This window comes from Microtus oregoni, unplaced genomic scaffold (genome assembly GCF_018167655.1).
Source record: "Microtus oregoni isolate MIOR12 unplaced genomic scaffold, Mior012 000067F_004, whole genome shotgun sequence".
NCBI classification, from domain to species: Eukaryota; Metazoa; Chordata; class Mammalia; order Rodentia; family Cricetidae; genus Microtus; species Microtus oregoni.
The window spans coordinates 164,819-180,025 of NW_024543957.1; the positions used below are offsets into that span (position 1 = coordinate 164,819).

Below are 15,207 nucleotides of genomic sequence, written 5' to 3' on the forward strand. Positions count from 1 at the left end.
AAGGGGCTTAATAACACCACTTGCCTCTGGCAGCACGGAGAGCTTGAACTTGGCTTTACGTAGGGCCTCCATCTGATGTTCCTTATTCTGAGGCATGATTCAGGTGGACGTGATGGCCTGGACAGTGAGACCCCTGGCCGTGGTGACCTGAGGCTTCCCTAGGGCACAGCGAATACCTGTCTGGGGCCTAGATTGGAGGCGACATTGAGGTCAGAGCTCGAAGAGCCTTCAGAAGATTGTCTCCAAGGTCCCTTCGGGGAGCCCATACAGGCAACAGGGTGAGGTCATCCGAACGAGTGTGCTGTTGGCAAGCATTGCACACCAGGCCCCAGTGAGAAGCTGCTGGCAACCGTTGCACAGCGGGCCCCGCTGAGAAAGGGGACCTCCCGTGCAGCTTAGTTGGCTGCAGATTTACCTTATCTTTTAAGACACAGTCTCTCAGTGAACATGAAACTCACTGATTTTGTCAGGCGGAGTGGCCAGAGAGCTTTGCGGATGGATCCAGCACTCTGTCCTCCACGCCAGACATGCTGGCTCTAGGGTTTAGGAGTATTGCTGTGCCTGGATTTTCCGTGGGCGCTGGTGATCTGAACTCAGGTTCTCATGCTTGCATGGGAAAACCTAACCCACTGAGCCATGATCCTTGCCCATCTTTAATTTTATGGTCAGTAACATTAGTGTTAGAAATGAATGACATCTGCGGTGCCATTTTATCCCACGTACACATGTGCATGGATGGTGTGCAGCCTCGCCATACTGCTACCTTCTCCCTGCTCTCAGATGCTACAACTCACAAACCTCTTCACAGCCTGGCCTATCCTACTTTCTGCTCCCTGGGTTTCATTGTGTTTGTTTGTTTGGTTGGTTGGTTTTCATTATGAGATAAAAGGGAACATGTGACACTTGGCGTGGCTCTCTTGCTGCTCTGTGATGTCCCGTTGCATCCATTTGCCTGTGGATGACAGGCTTTCCTTTGCTTGTCCCTCATGCGAATGTGCCATGTCATGTATGTGTTAAATACTGTATTCTGTATGTAACACAGCATTTTCTTCATGCCGTATTCGTTGATGGCCACCCATTATACTTCCTTGAGCTTTTCAATGTCTCCTCTAACTACAAGGCAGCGTGTCTTTGTTGGTTTATGTTGTCAGCGTGGCTGGACTGACAGACGTCTAGAGTAGAATTAGGGAAGCTCACTTCTGGTGTGTCTGTTCTAGAACCATTGTCAGAGAGGACGGATTTCCCAGGAGAGTAACAGGGGAAGGTCTCTCCCTGGGTGTGGATTTTCCATGCAGTAGTCTGGGAGCCCAGGCAGAATTAAAGAAGAGAAAGCCTGCCAGGGCAGCCTAACTCCATCCTTCCTGAGCAAGAGCATGTAGTACCGTCACCATCACTCATGGCCACAAGACTCCAGAGCCTCCAGCCATCTAATGGAGATGCACAGCAGCTACAGTCCAGGGAGCTTCCAGGCCTGGATTGCAGCTACATCATTTGTTCTCCTTGAGCCGAGGCTTCCAGCTTGTCAGTTTAGCTGATACTGAATTATCCCACTGTCTGGCATGCAGAAAGCCATTTGTGGACAATCCAGCACCCAATTGGGTAAGGCATTCAAAGAATTCCAGCCACCCCGTGAATGTGTGTGTGTGTCTGTGTGTGTGTCTGTGTGTATGTCTGTGTCTGTGTGTGTGTACATTTCTCTATTGGTTCTATTCACCTAGACAGCCCTGACTTATACCGGATTCTCTCTTATGCGTGTGTTAGGATGAGGGGTTTAAGTTTAATTGGCCATGTTCATTAGGTGAAGCAAAGGGGGCTTCTGATTGCTGGACTTTGGTAGTCAACCTCAGGAAGAGGAAGTGACCACATGAGTGAATGGACCTTGGTGGCTAGCTTTAGGAATGTCATCTAACAGTCTTCAGCAAGGCAGAGGGAATGGGAGAGAAGGGCAAAGCCTGCCAGAGCCATGCACACCAATTTCAAGCTAGCCAGAGTCCCTTCAGCCATCCACGTTGGTGCCAGGACTAGAGAGAGCAAACTCGACATGGCACCTTTTGAGAGTCCTAAAACCCGTGGATTGCAACCTGAGGGCTGCAGACCCTCGGGGGTGGGGTGTCAAATGATCCTCTCACAGGGGTCGCCCGAGGCCATCGGAAAATGTAGATATTTCCATTTCTGTTCATAACAGTAGCAAAATTAGAGTTATGCAGTAGCAATGAAAACGACGTTTTGGTTGGGGTCACCACAACACGAGGGACTGTATTAAAGGGTTGCAGCATTAGGAAGGTTGAGAACCACTGCTTTACACTCTCAAAGCCCACCTCCAGTGACACACCTCTGCCCACAAGGCCACCCTTCCTGAGCCTCCCCAAAAGCAACACCAACTCGGGAACAAGAATTGAAATATCTGAGACTATGGAGGTGCATCCCCTTCTGACTACCATAGCCCTAATGCGGCTGAAGGCATTGCAGCCATGAATCAAGCCTCACGATAAGGGCCCTTATGGGGGGACACGCCCTGGAAAGCCTCCTCGAATCTAATACATGGGCCCTGTTGGTCCCTGCTTCATGCATGCATCTATGTGCTGGACAGCCTCCCTCGTGAGCACACATTCTCCTGGTCTGCCTCATGCAGGCACGCCTCTGAGGCATCTCTCGGGCATGGCTCACGCATGAGCTTGCTGTGCTCACCTTTATGCCTGCTAAGCCCGCCACTCACGTGGGCATGTGCTAGGCCCCACCTGCTGGAACACCCTCTCCCAGCCAATCATAGAGATGCAATCTTGGGGAGGAGAGGGACTGGTTCCATATGTCCTCTTTCTGAGGAGAAAGGCACTGGGGTGATAATGGCTAGGTGGGTGATCGGATATTGGGGGATGCTGTGCTGAGGTTTTGCGGGTAATGAGAGAAATGAAAAACCGGTCAGACTGATCTAATTGCTTTCCACCACGCTGTTTAGGCTAGGCTAAAACATTTCATATGTGACAAAGGCCATCTAGTAGGAGACAGTAGCACATGGGAGAGCATTGCCTTAGGATAGCCTAGAACTGGCCAATTAAAAATATGTCCAAAGTATGCTTCATCTACATACCCCAAGGACAGATAGGAACCGGCCAACCAAGGACATACGTATGTCCATACTTCATTTGTGTAATGATACGCTTATTGAATATCGCACCCTTTTGTCTCGATCCGTAGACTGGGTTAGGGTCCAGGAGGGACCCCTGAGAGATTCTACCTGAGGTCTGACTGTTCGCTTTCAGAAGCTTCTGGACAGAATTGGGGAGGGAGAGGATAGGGAGCCACCTGTGGAATTTATACCTTTGACTTGGAGTGTCTTTGGGCATATCCCACCTTGGAGGAAGGATGGTCTTCCCCCGGAATTCCAGGAAGCCTTGGGAGTCTGGTCGTCTTAATTTGTCTTGTGATTGTTCTCGTTCGCTTCCTTTGTGGGATATTTCCCTATCTTCCCAGACCCGGAACTAACATAACCAACAACATGGGAACGACTTGCTCTGCTCCTTTGGATTTAACCCTTGCACACTGGCAGGACATGCAGGACACCGCGAACAACAATAGCTAGCATGACTGTGAAGTAGCGTAAGTGGGTAACATTTTGCTCTGTTGAATGGCCTACTTTCAATGTTGGCTGGCCGGCAGAGGGGTAGAGGAAATAGATTGTCGTCCCCAAACTGGTCACCCAGACCAGGTTCTTTACATTGTGACTTGGCAGGGATTGATAGATCCGGTGGAGAGTCCCTGTCCTTGGGTTAAACAGAGTCAGGCTTACCTGTTGATGCCAGACTTTGGTCTCCTTCCTGCCTTTAGTTTCCTTCCTCTCTAAAATCCAATGGTGGCTGGTGGCTGTTTGGAGAGGCTAAGGAGATGAGGCCTTGCTGAGGGAAGGAAGTATGTCGCTGGGGTGTGTGTAAGGGGGGGTGGCCTTCAGGTTTCAAAAGCCTCCTTTTTCACTTGACTTCCTGGGTTGCAGTTTGAGATGGGAGCCCTCAGCTCCAGCTTCCAGCGGGAGGTGCCCTGTGTGCCACCTGCATTCCCTGCCATTATGGACCCTACCACTCTGGAAGCATAAACACCTAATAAACTCTTTCCTCTCTGTTGTTGCCTTGGTTATGGATTGTATCACAGCAATAGAAGCCCTAACTAAGACAGCCTGATAGAAGACCTGAAGGGCTGGTGTGGGAGTCCCCTCTGTGTGCTGTGATTACCATTAATGAATAAAGAAACTGCTTTGGACCTATGGCAGGGCAGAACTTAGCTAGGTGGGGAAAACTGAACTGAATGCTGGGAGAAAGAAGGGTGGAGTCAAAAAGATGCCATGGAGCCACCACCAGAGACAGAAGCTGGGAACTTTACCTGATAAGCCACAGCCACATGGCAATACACAGATTAATACAAATGGGTTAAATCGAGATGTAAGAGTCAGCCAATAAGAAGCTAGAGCTAATGGGCCAAGCAGTGATTTAATTAATACAGTTTCTGTGTGATTGTTTTGGGTCTAGGCAGGAAGAACTAGCGGCCCCCTTCCTACTACAAAGGTTCGGTCCCACGCATGGGTGCTATGTCAGCAAACCTAACTGTATCCTCTGGAAGGTGGCCTTTATCTGCATGAGACCCTCATGTCTATAAAAATAGAAATAAGCATCTGAGGTTACTCTGTTGGATCAGGGTGGTGAAGGTGACTGACCATTAAGGGACTCCACGGTGAGGCTCCAGCCGTGGCAATCAGAGACTACCTTCCTCTACAGCCCTTGGGGAGCAGAGTGTGCATCGTGAGACGTGCCTGATGGCCATCCGTCAGGCATGCATGCAAGCCTGGATAGGCCACCGTACTCATCAGACCATGCTGTACCTGCCTCGCGTGTGAGCACGCCCTTCCAGCCAAAAAGGGGTGCATGTCCATCGGAAAGGCTGGGACTAACTATCTGTGGCTGGTTTCTGAAGGGAAGGAAGCTCTCGAAGGTGTGGTTGGGTTAGGATCACCTAGTGAATAACTGGGTGAAAGGGCATCTTCTGGCGAGGTTTTAGGCAAGTAATGCTTGAACCACAGCCCCTGGGGTTGGATGGTGGGGATCCCGGGGAGGCTTGCTCAAGAGGGCCTGTGATGTGATGTGCCTGTGTCTGGCCTTAGCCTCGAACTGGACTAGACACCTCTGGAGCATCAGAGGCGAGGTTCGAGAAATAGAGGGCCTGGGAGGCCTTAGCCGGACAGGGTGTTAGAGGAGGGACGTGCGGTATCCAACAGCTGGCCCCTGTGTACTATTCGGGGACAGGATGAACACCTGAGACCTCTGAGATACAGCCACGGGCCATCAGCAACCAGAGCGCCATTTGGAGAGAAAAGCACAGTGGACCTCTCAGGTATGCTCAACTGCTGTGCCCCAGGGTAAACGCCTGTCTCTGACTGATAGATCAGCCCAGCCCTGGAGTCTCGCCTGACCTCTCCCTGTAAGTGCTTATGTTTCATGTCCCGAGAGCAGCCCATGGGACCCACTGGCCCCCATGGCACATATACGCCCCTTCCGGTGGCATCCAATCAGAGACAGACACATACACAGGAAGATGGGCTTAACTGGCTGTGACCACGGCCCAATGAAATGAGGCCGTGGGCCATGCCTCAAGGGGAGGGCGTGACTGGTCAAGCTAGGCGTGCTGAACCCCTTGGCGCATGCGCATCATGTTGGCCCGCCCCTGCGCGTGCGACAAGGGGTATCAGGCCAGCCAATCAGAGAGTGTTATATTGCGAGGTGGGGCCAGACTAAACGTGGCCAACCTCTGAGTGGAGGGAAGCTGTCTAGCGGAGCCGAGGCACGTAGGTGAGTGGCGGGGTTTTTTGTTTCTTTGTTTTGGGGGTTTCGGGGTACCGTGCCAGTGCTCCTGGGGTGGTTTAGAGGGATCAGGAAGACGAAAGCTCTTGACGCAGGACAGAGGGACCACAGAGCGAGAGGGGTCAGGGTGGCCTGTGAGGTGACTTCGGGAGCCTCACTTCCACTTCAAGCTGCAAGAGGCGCCAGAGGCAAGAATGAAAAGAGGTGATGAAGGCAGCTGAGCCCTAGAACACTGGGTGGGGCAGAGTCAGGGGCCTGAGAGAGGCGGTAGGGACTCTCCACATCTGCTGTTTTGTGTTCCTTTCCTTCCTGGGGTCTGTGGGTCCTGACAGGACAACTGGGTCCTCCTGCGATGCTTCCACTGGCAAGAGTTCGACAGGCTCACCGGTCTGAAAGGGAACTCTGGGCACTTTAATCAAGCACATAGGCAACTGTAGGGCCCGAGTCGGGAATGGGCGACTGATGGACAGCGTCACACCTGTGCGAGGGCCTGCAGGCAGCCTCAGGAGTGCCAGAGGTGGGGCCTCTGTCTGACAGGGGCGGGAAAGGAGCCTCTCAGAGGGGCATTCTCAAGTGTGGTCACCGAGGTGAGTGGACAGGGTAAATAGCAGACTCGATCGCGAGCCCAGGTCAGCAGGGATGCACAGCCCTTTGGGGGAGGAGAGCGGGATCTTGAGGAGGAAGGGCGCAGGTTTATCTGTGAGGTGAAGTTTGAAAGACCCACTTTTGCCTGGTAGTGAAATAGGACGCTGAAGGCAGTAGAGGAAGGGGTTCTGAGGGTGGCAGGTTTGAAGAGAGCTGGGTGTGGCAGTGAGGTACAGAAGGGGAAGTAGTGACTGTCCATGTTTTCCTCCTTGTGTCCAGCTGGAGTCCTCAAGGGACATCTGGGGCCCACTGACATGCACCCAAGGGCCTTGCCTCGACAGAAATGCCTGTCTGCAGGGGGTGGGGCAGGACTGGGCCCCTTCTGCATCCAACGTCTGGGCAACTTCTGCATCCAGATCTCACAAGTGCCATTTCAGGCCACTTGAAAGACCCCCGTGGTAGGCAGTCTTTCAGACTGGGGAGACCCTCCCAAGGAACAGCGAGACCACTCTCCGGATGCAAACAGAAGAGGCTTTTATTCAGTACACAGGTACCTGGGGCGTCTTAGTCTCTCGGGAGACTAGCGCGCCTTTAGGCTGGAGAAGTAGGCTTTTTATAGGTTTGGGGAGCAGAAAGCATGGCTACAGAAGCGAGATGCATAGTTACAATGTTCTGATTGGACAATTCAAATAAGGCCAGGTTCAACCCAAGGACAATTGCGGGGATTCTCAAGTAATCAGATAAAAATTGGCTAACTATCTAGGGTGTAGACGGTTTCCCTTGCTCAGTTTCCCCTTTTCTAGCGGGTTCCTTACTCAGTTTCCCCCTTTTCAAGTTGGTTCCTCATAACAGGGGCTAGGTAGCCAACCGCAGATATCAGATATCCTGCCTGGCCCTCCACCCTTGTCTTGTGGTTGAGCTTTCCTGTCCTAGTTTAACTTACGAATTTTAAGTTCAAGCCTTGCAAAAATCGCGTTACTGCTGCTTAGCTTTTGGGTGGGGTTCTTTCACACTTAATCCTGGGCGTGTATGCCTTTGCAGCCCATCAGAGAGATGTGCATTGGGAGGTGGGGCCTAGATAGGCACGGCCACTGGCTGAGGAGAAGGAGGCTCCCAGGGTGGGAGAATACTTGCATGGATGATTTGCCATTGAGTAACTCTGTTATGAGTCTCCCCAGTTGTGATAGGGATCCGAGAGGAACCTTACTTAGCTCATGCACCAGGACAGTGGGATCTCAAAGAGGCAGGACCGAGGGAAACCTGTGGGGTGATCTCAGGAGCTTTGCTTCTAAATGGGACTGAGCAAGGCCCCAGAATGCAAGGTTGGGGAGGGGTCAAGAGGGCTACAGGGATTGGGCAGGCTGAGTGGGACAGCTTATGAGCTGGGAGACGTGGCCCAGGTGACTGAGTAGGCCGTCAATGCGTTGGCGTTCCCAACCAGACACGGGCATTTGGTGCCTTGTTTGGCAGGCGGGAGGCAGTGTGTAGTGATGAGGCAAGCTGGCCTGCTTTTCCTCCCGCCCGGCTCCCGCATGGCTAGCTTTACACCCGAAATAACAACACACAAATCGTATTCATTTAAACACAGCCTGTCCCATTAGTTCCAGCCTCTTATTGGCTCATTCTCACTTCTTGATTAACCCATTTCTAATAATCTGTGTAGCACTACGAGGTGGTGGCTTACCGGGAAGATTCTAACCTACGTCCATCTCGGGCCGGAGCTTCATGGCATCTGCCTGACTCTGCTTTCTTTCTCCCAGCATTCTGTTCTGTCTACTCCACCCACCTAAGGGCTGGCCTATCAAAAGGCCAAGGCAGTTTCTTTATTAACCAATGAAAGTAACACATAGACAGATGACCCTCCTACACCGGCAGTGCCCAGGATTTTCCTACCCAAGGGTCGGGAACACAGCAGAGGACCAATCTTGAGAGGTAGTGGGTCTGAGAGCTCCACGTTCAGATAGAGATATGGTGCAGAACTGAACTGTGGTGACATCCTCTTGCCTTCTCCTTGCTGCAGTACAAGAGCCAGGGCATCTGGCCACATCCTGTGGAGTCCAAGTCCCTGTTCCCATTGCCATCCTGTAATTCCTCCTGGTATCTGTAGTGGCCGGAGTCCTGTCTAGCCCAAGAAGATTCTAGCCATGTCAAGCGGGGAGAAGAAAGCCCGTGAGAGTGCTGGCACGTGTCCAAGGCTGGATCCGAATCCCACGTGGGATGACACCAAGAACCCAGATGCAGTCACCCCAGGTAAAAAACAAAACCAGAAACAATAACAACAACAACAACAAGCCAGATAGGCCTTGTAGGGCTCTGTCCACCTGGGTAACGTCCTAAAGTCTTTTGGTGGGTGGGAAAGCCCCTGAGAGTTCTGAAACGCATCCGAGGCAGGTCTGATTCTCATGTCAGATGACACCCGGAACCCCGATTCAATCACTCCAGGTTTGAAGAAACAAGATGGGCTGCCATATGGCTGTGTCCACCACAGGGGACATCCTAAAATCTCTTGGTGGGTGGGAAAGTTCCTGACAGTGCTGGCACACATCCAAGGCTCATGCATATCACATTGCATGACACCAAGACCCCAGATTTCATCACCCAAGGTTAAAAAAAAATCAAACAACAACACCAAAAACAGAAGGGCCCTGTAGGGCTGTGTCCACCCCGGGGGACATCCTAAAATCTCTTGGTGGGTGGAGCACTGAGTGGATTATGTGCATGAACTTTTATTGGAATAGCAGGAGGTTTCAGATGCTAATAACTCTTGTTCAAGCTTCTTGGGGCCTTTAGGTTCCCCCACCTGAAATTTCTGCCACACAGGAAACCTGCCACATGCCTAGTCAACATGCCTCTCCGGGAGCACATGGGTCACAGTGACTCTCTGGAAGGCCTGTACAGGTGCCTGGACCAACTGGTCTGAGAGTCAAGCCTAAAGTGGTGTGTGTGTTGTGTGTATCTCTGTGTCTCTGTGTGTCTGTGTGTCTGTGTGTGATGTATATGTGATATGTATGTGTGTGTCTGTGTATCTGTATGTCTGTGTCTCTGTGTGTGATGTATATGTGACATGTATGTGTGTGTGTTCATGATTTCACGGATGACTATTGAAAAAGTGTAAGGAACAGATGCTGGCTATGGAATCTAGAAACACTATAATGACACTGCTTTCCGTGGGGGATGATGAGAACAGCACACTTTGTTTCAAAATAGTTTTCCTCTTTCGTTTTAAAACACCAGGAAGAGAAGTCATTGATGTCAGTGGTGAGGACGGTACTTCCTCTGGAACAGAAGGGCAAGAGGCCAGGTGATACGTTTTCATATTTTCACGAAATAAATTTAGAAAAGTCTGGCTGGAGAGAGGGCTCAGTGGAAGAGTGCTTAAGGTGCAAACACAGCAGCCTGAGTTCAGGCCCTCAGCACCCACAGATAAAGCCATGCGTGGCCACACCCAGCCTTTAAGCCCAGAAGTGAGGGCTGAGGAGGCATGGCAGAACCTGGGGGATATTCCGGGTCCTTGCTGATTGCCAGACTAACAGAATAAACGGAGATAGTAAGTAAGTAAGTAAATGCAGCAACTAAGGCGCATGCACCACGTGGATGTACTTGGGTGCATTGAGCTGAAGGATCTCAAAGCAGCATCCTACAGTAGATCAGATGTTCAATGTGGTAAGGAATGAAAATCTCATGCCTCCAACAAAGTACGGATCCTGTCATAGAGCCTGTCTGACAGGAATAAGGTGGCCTGTTCTTGAAATGTGAATTGTATGTAGGCTGTGTGGCACCCTCCACTTCTTCCACTCACTACAAGAATGACCTTTTATGTACATCGAAGTAAAAAGGTAATTTCTTTGCAGGAAGAAAATACAGAATTTATTTGAAGAATTTGAAGGTACATTCTAGGAGATATCAGGAATTTGAGAAAATTGTTTCAACCAAAGAAGTGCAAGGCGAGGGAGGTATCGCTTGGCAGACAAGAGAGTGTGTTTACTGCCTTGTTCTCAAACAGTGTCAAATAGTATTTATTAGATTACCAACTCTCTACTTCACGTTAATTGCCAATATTGAGAACATGGCACCTGTGGTGTGGATGCTGTTATTTACTAACAGTGGGATCTTTGAAAATTAGATGTAATTATCTGTCTTCAAGGTTTTGATTCGCACAAGTGATATGTCTGTTTCTAATATCACATTTGAAGCCAGCCGGTGGTGGCACATGCCTTTAATTCCAGCACTTGGGAGGCAGAGGGAGGCAGATCTCGGTGAATTCGAGGCCAGCCTGGTCTACAAGAGCTAGTTCCATGACAGGCACCAAAGCTACACAGAGAAATCCTGTCTCTAAAAACAATCCAAACAAAATACCACATATTACTTTACTTGTTTGTATTTCAGTCCAGCTCTCTGTCTCCTCTCTCTCTCTCTTTCTCTCTCTCTCTCACTCTCTCTCCCTGTGTGTTTGTGCGTATGTGCGTGTGTGTTGCGTGTGTGTGAGTAGGGGTGGTGGCCAGCCTCCCTTAAATACCTGACCACTGTTTAGTGTGTAAAGAATGGTACATGCAGTGGGGAGCTGAAGTCAGCACTGGGACCATTGTATGCGCAGACTGAGTCCTGCTTTAAATGTCTCTGTCAGAAGTCAGTCACACAAACAGTTAAAAAAAACATTGCAATCCGAGAAAGTTCTAGGAGCTCTGTAGAGGTTTCTGACAGAGAATCGATTCTGGAAACTTCAGGAATCAGGATAGGGAGGTAGCTGAGTGGGAGAGCACTCGCCTTCTATGCTTAAGGCTCTGGGTTCCATCCCCAGTACCACAGACTTATCGATCAGTGTGGTTCCCCCGTTAGAATATTCAGGGTGTCTACCCTGTCAAATTTGCCTAAAAGCTCCAATGGCTACAATAGTTACAGTATTTTCATCTGACTGTGCAATAATCTCGGAGCCTTTGGAGATCTTTGTAAACGGACTACTGTTGTGTTTTGCACAAAGCGGCCCAACAGTCCCTCAGAATGTGTCCTTGAACTGGAGCATAAATATGTACATTGATTGAATTTTACCTTTTAATGATGCCCCATGAGGAAATTGCACAGCGATTTGAAACCCTTTCTTGCCAGTTTTGCTAAGTTCCCTTCACTGTGTTTTGTCTGTAATATATAGACACTGAAGTCCAGCTCTCCAATCTCACCTCAAGGTCATAACCACTGAAATTCTTGACTGAAAGAAAGGAGGCAGATATTCTTGCCATTGACAGATTGTTTCCCTCTATTAATAGCAAGTGGTTTTCTAAGTAGAAAACTAAAGCTGGCGGAACTTTACAGTAATGGTTTCAAGAATGTGTTTCGATACAGAACCCAATAAGAACTTTCTTCAGGGCAACAGCGAAAGATTCACAGCGATCATCATGGAGTCTTCTGAAACCTTGGAGCTGAAATTTGAGGATATTCTAAAAATCCAGGGCGAGCAAAGGTACGGTTGTTGCTTCTTGGTGCTGTTATCCCGGACGCTTTGACATTTGGTTAGTAAGCACGATAGCTAGAGGTTGAGGAATAGCCGTGACCCCCACGGGCCAGAAGCTCAGTAGGAGAACGTGTTCGGCTTGGCATTTCTGTATAGGGTAGACTTCTTTAGTCATGTTATAGCCTCACATCATCACCGAAGTCAGCTGCGTTTCCTAGCCATGAATTACGATGACCGTTTTTTATTTTTGTTGTTGTTTTTTTTTTTGTTTGTTTGTTTGGTTGGTTTTTTCGAGACAGAGTTTCTCTGTGGTTATTTTTTGGAGCCTGTCCTGGAACTAGCTCTTGTAGACCAGGCTGGTCTCAAACTCAGAGATCCACCTGCCTCTGCCTCCCAAGTGCTGGGATTAAAGGTGTGCGCCACCACCGCCCGGCTATGATGACCGTTTTGACACATTGCTGTTGAGTCAGTGGAACAGTATGCATCACGTGAACGTGCTGGGCACCTGGAGCTTGAAATCCTCAAAGCATTCATCCCACAGTCGGTCGAGCCTCTGTTCGGTGCCATAGAAATGAAAATCCCATGCCTCCAAAGCCTTATAGCTATCAGGAGCAGTGTTCACTGTGCTACTGTACCGAGATCCACACTGGCACAGCGTGAGGAAGAGCAAGCAGGTAGGCCACCGCAGAATTCTCTGATGGGAGCGGATGTGCATGCTCCTTGGACCTGTTCTTCAGAAAGAGAGAACTAACCACAAGTTGTGTCTGTCAGACAGACGAATATTTGTGGAATGATAGTAAAACAATAGTTCTTCCTGAGCTTTCTGGCACAAAGGCGTGGGAAGGTACTTCTCTCTCAGCAGGGAGGAGCAAATGCTGTGATGTAAAATGAAATAATCCAGTCAGCTTCCTTTTCCCTGTCTGCATAGTTTAGAGGCCATTTCCACATCCTCCACCAATAGCGTTAGTGAGGGCAAGTCAGTCGTGCTTCAAATGTATTTTCTTCCTATTGGGATGGAGTATGGCACTATTCCTTGCTATATCATTCACAGGCAGAAACTTTATCAAGAATATTCTCTTCAGATGAAGACTTTGAAAAGAAAGTTATCCGAGGATGCAGCTGAAGTCAAGAAACGTGCAAAAAAACTCGCTGTGAGTGTCAAGCAGCTTAGCTTTCAAGGAATCCATTGTGTCAGCATCAGAAGTAGCAGGGCTTCCTGCAGCAAGTCTGGAGGGAAGGGACGAGACAAGAACTTAGGGAGGCAAGCAGGGTGGTGGATGTGGTGACAAGAGACTGGCCACTGACCGTTTCCCCCTGGTTTGTTCCTTTTCCCACAGAGAGATGACAAGGTCAGTGATGGTTAGCAGCCATCATGGGGGGGGGGGTTAGCAGGTGAGCAGGCACTGCCTGGAGAGTGCAGGAGAAGGTATGGGATTGTATCTTAAGAGGGAGCCCTTTCTGATCCACCCAAGAAGTGCAGACACCAGGAGCAGGAGGCCCACCAGAGCCTTCTGACACAGTGACGAGGGAGGCAGAGTGAGAGCAGTCCCTGTGGCTGCGGCAGAGCAGGTGGAGGCTTAGCCTTCAGTGCTTGGAGTTCAGACCAGCCCACTCCCAGAGGTGAAGAAGGCAAGGCTTCAATCCGTGATAGCCATGGGATGACTGACTCTCCTTTAACCTGGAGATTTGAGTGAGGTTTTTATGAGTTTTGGGGCACAAATAAATGCCTGACACCGGACAGTGCCATCTTTGAGGGAATCTTCCTTCCTGGTGTAGGATGGAGCTGCCCTCCTGGAGATTCTGACTTCCAAAGTGGGGAGGCCGAGGCTGGGATGTGGAGGGAGATGGAGGCGACCCCCCCCCCCCCGTCCAGTCGAGTGGGCAGGAGTATGGCCCCTGCATTCTGCATTCCCACCAGTTGGAACGCAGTCACGGTTCAGTCCCTTGCTAGTCACGCTCACTGGGGAAAATAATTTACCTCTGTGTCTCAGATTGCTAGGTGTGAGAGGAGAGATACTTAAGGTCCCCATCTCATGGAATTGGTTTCAAAAGACTCTTAGATGTGCATTCTTATATTGGTCCAGGACAGTATCCGACGTAAGTCTTACAGAATCCTTGCCTGTTAAGCAGGCCAGCTGTGGACTCTACTCTTACTGGCAAGAACAAAAGGGAGTGGGTTCCTATGTAGGGAGTGAGAGACACTGGGGCCATCTCAGGGTAATTTCTGTAAACACAGAGGGTTCACCAGCTATGACAGTCTCTAATGGATGGGTTTTCAAGTCTTCAGAAACTAACAGCAATATTTTAGATACTGTTACGTAGGAAAACGTTCCATTAAATGAATGAGATTCTCATCACTATGGTAATATTTTAGTATTAGATAACTTGTGTGAAGTGGTCATCGTGCTTGAAAAATTGCTAGTGATTTCTTTGTATATGTTTTGCATAAATATGATACAAAGTCGCGTTTTTGTAATATTTCTGAGTTTCCCTGTATTGTTCTTACATCTTTTACTGTCTGTGTCTCAGAATATCTTCAAGGAGCAGCAAAAATTTATTCATCAGTCTCTGGGTATTCAGAAGAAGAGAATGGAAGAATTTAAAGATCTGTGTGAACAGTACTTGGAGGTCTGTTGTACATTCTGAAAGCAACCCACACACAGGGACATTGAATACTCTGGCGTTCCTTCCATGCTTTGGCTTATTCCTTCGGAACGTTACCTGTAAACATCTTCCTGTCAACAGAGGTTTCTGTCCCGCCTGGTCCCGCAGTCATTCAGTCCCAAAGAAGCACACAGAGGCCTACATTTTATTTATAAACTGGTTGGCCTATTGGCTCAGTCTTCTCATTAACTCTCATATCTTACATCTCAACCCACAATTCTTGTCTGTGTTAGCCACATGGCTTGGGACCTTTTATCAGCGAGGCATTCTCATCTTGTTTCCTTTTGGACTGGGTCACAACTGAAGACTTGACACTTTCCTCTTCCTGGAATTCTTCTGTTTTCTTGGCCCCGCCTCTACTTCCTGCCTGGCTACTGGCCAGTCAGAGTTTTACTGAAACAGTGCAAGACCATTGTACCAGAGCATCTTCCAGCATTTTCCTCATGGTGTCATGGTTCCATGTAAACCTAAGTACAAAATGAGTTTTTACTTTTAGAGTTCACATACGGTGGGTAGAGTCCTTTGAAGCAGGAATTGCTGCCTTGGTGATTTCATCCAGAGTTGTTCGTATTGTACAGGGCATTGATGCCTTTCAGACCGTCTGTTCTTGCTTCACAGTGCATTTTCCCTTGGGTGTGTGTGTGCACTGAGGCACACGCACGTGTACGT

The 15,207-nt window shown here is 49.4% G+C and overlaps 1 pseudogene; it reads right to left on the bottom strand.

The window, feature by feature from the left end:
• Positions 1-234: 234 nt before the first annotated feature.
• LOC121440361 lies at positions 235-409 on the bottom strand (annotated as a pseudogene).
• Between the last annotated feature and the right edge of the window lie 14,798 nt (positions 410-15,207).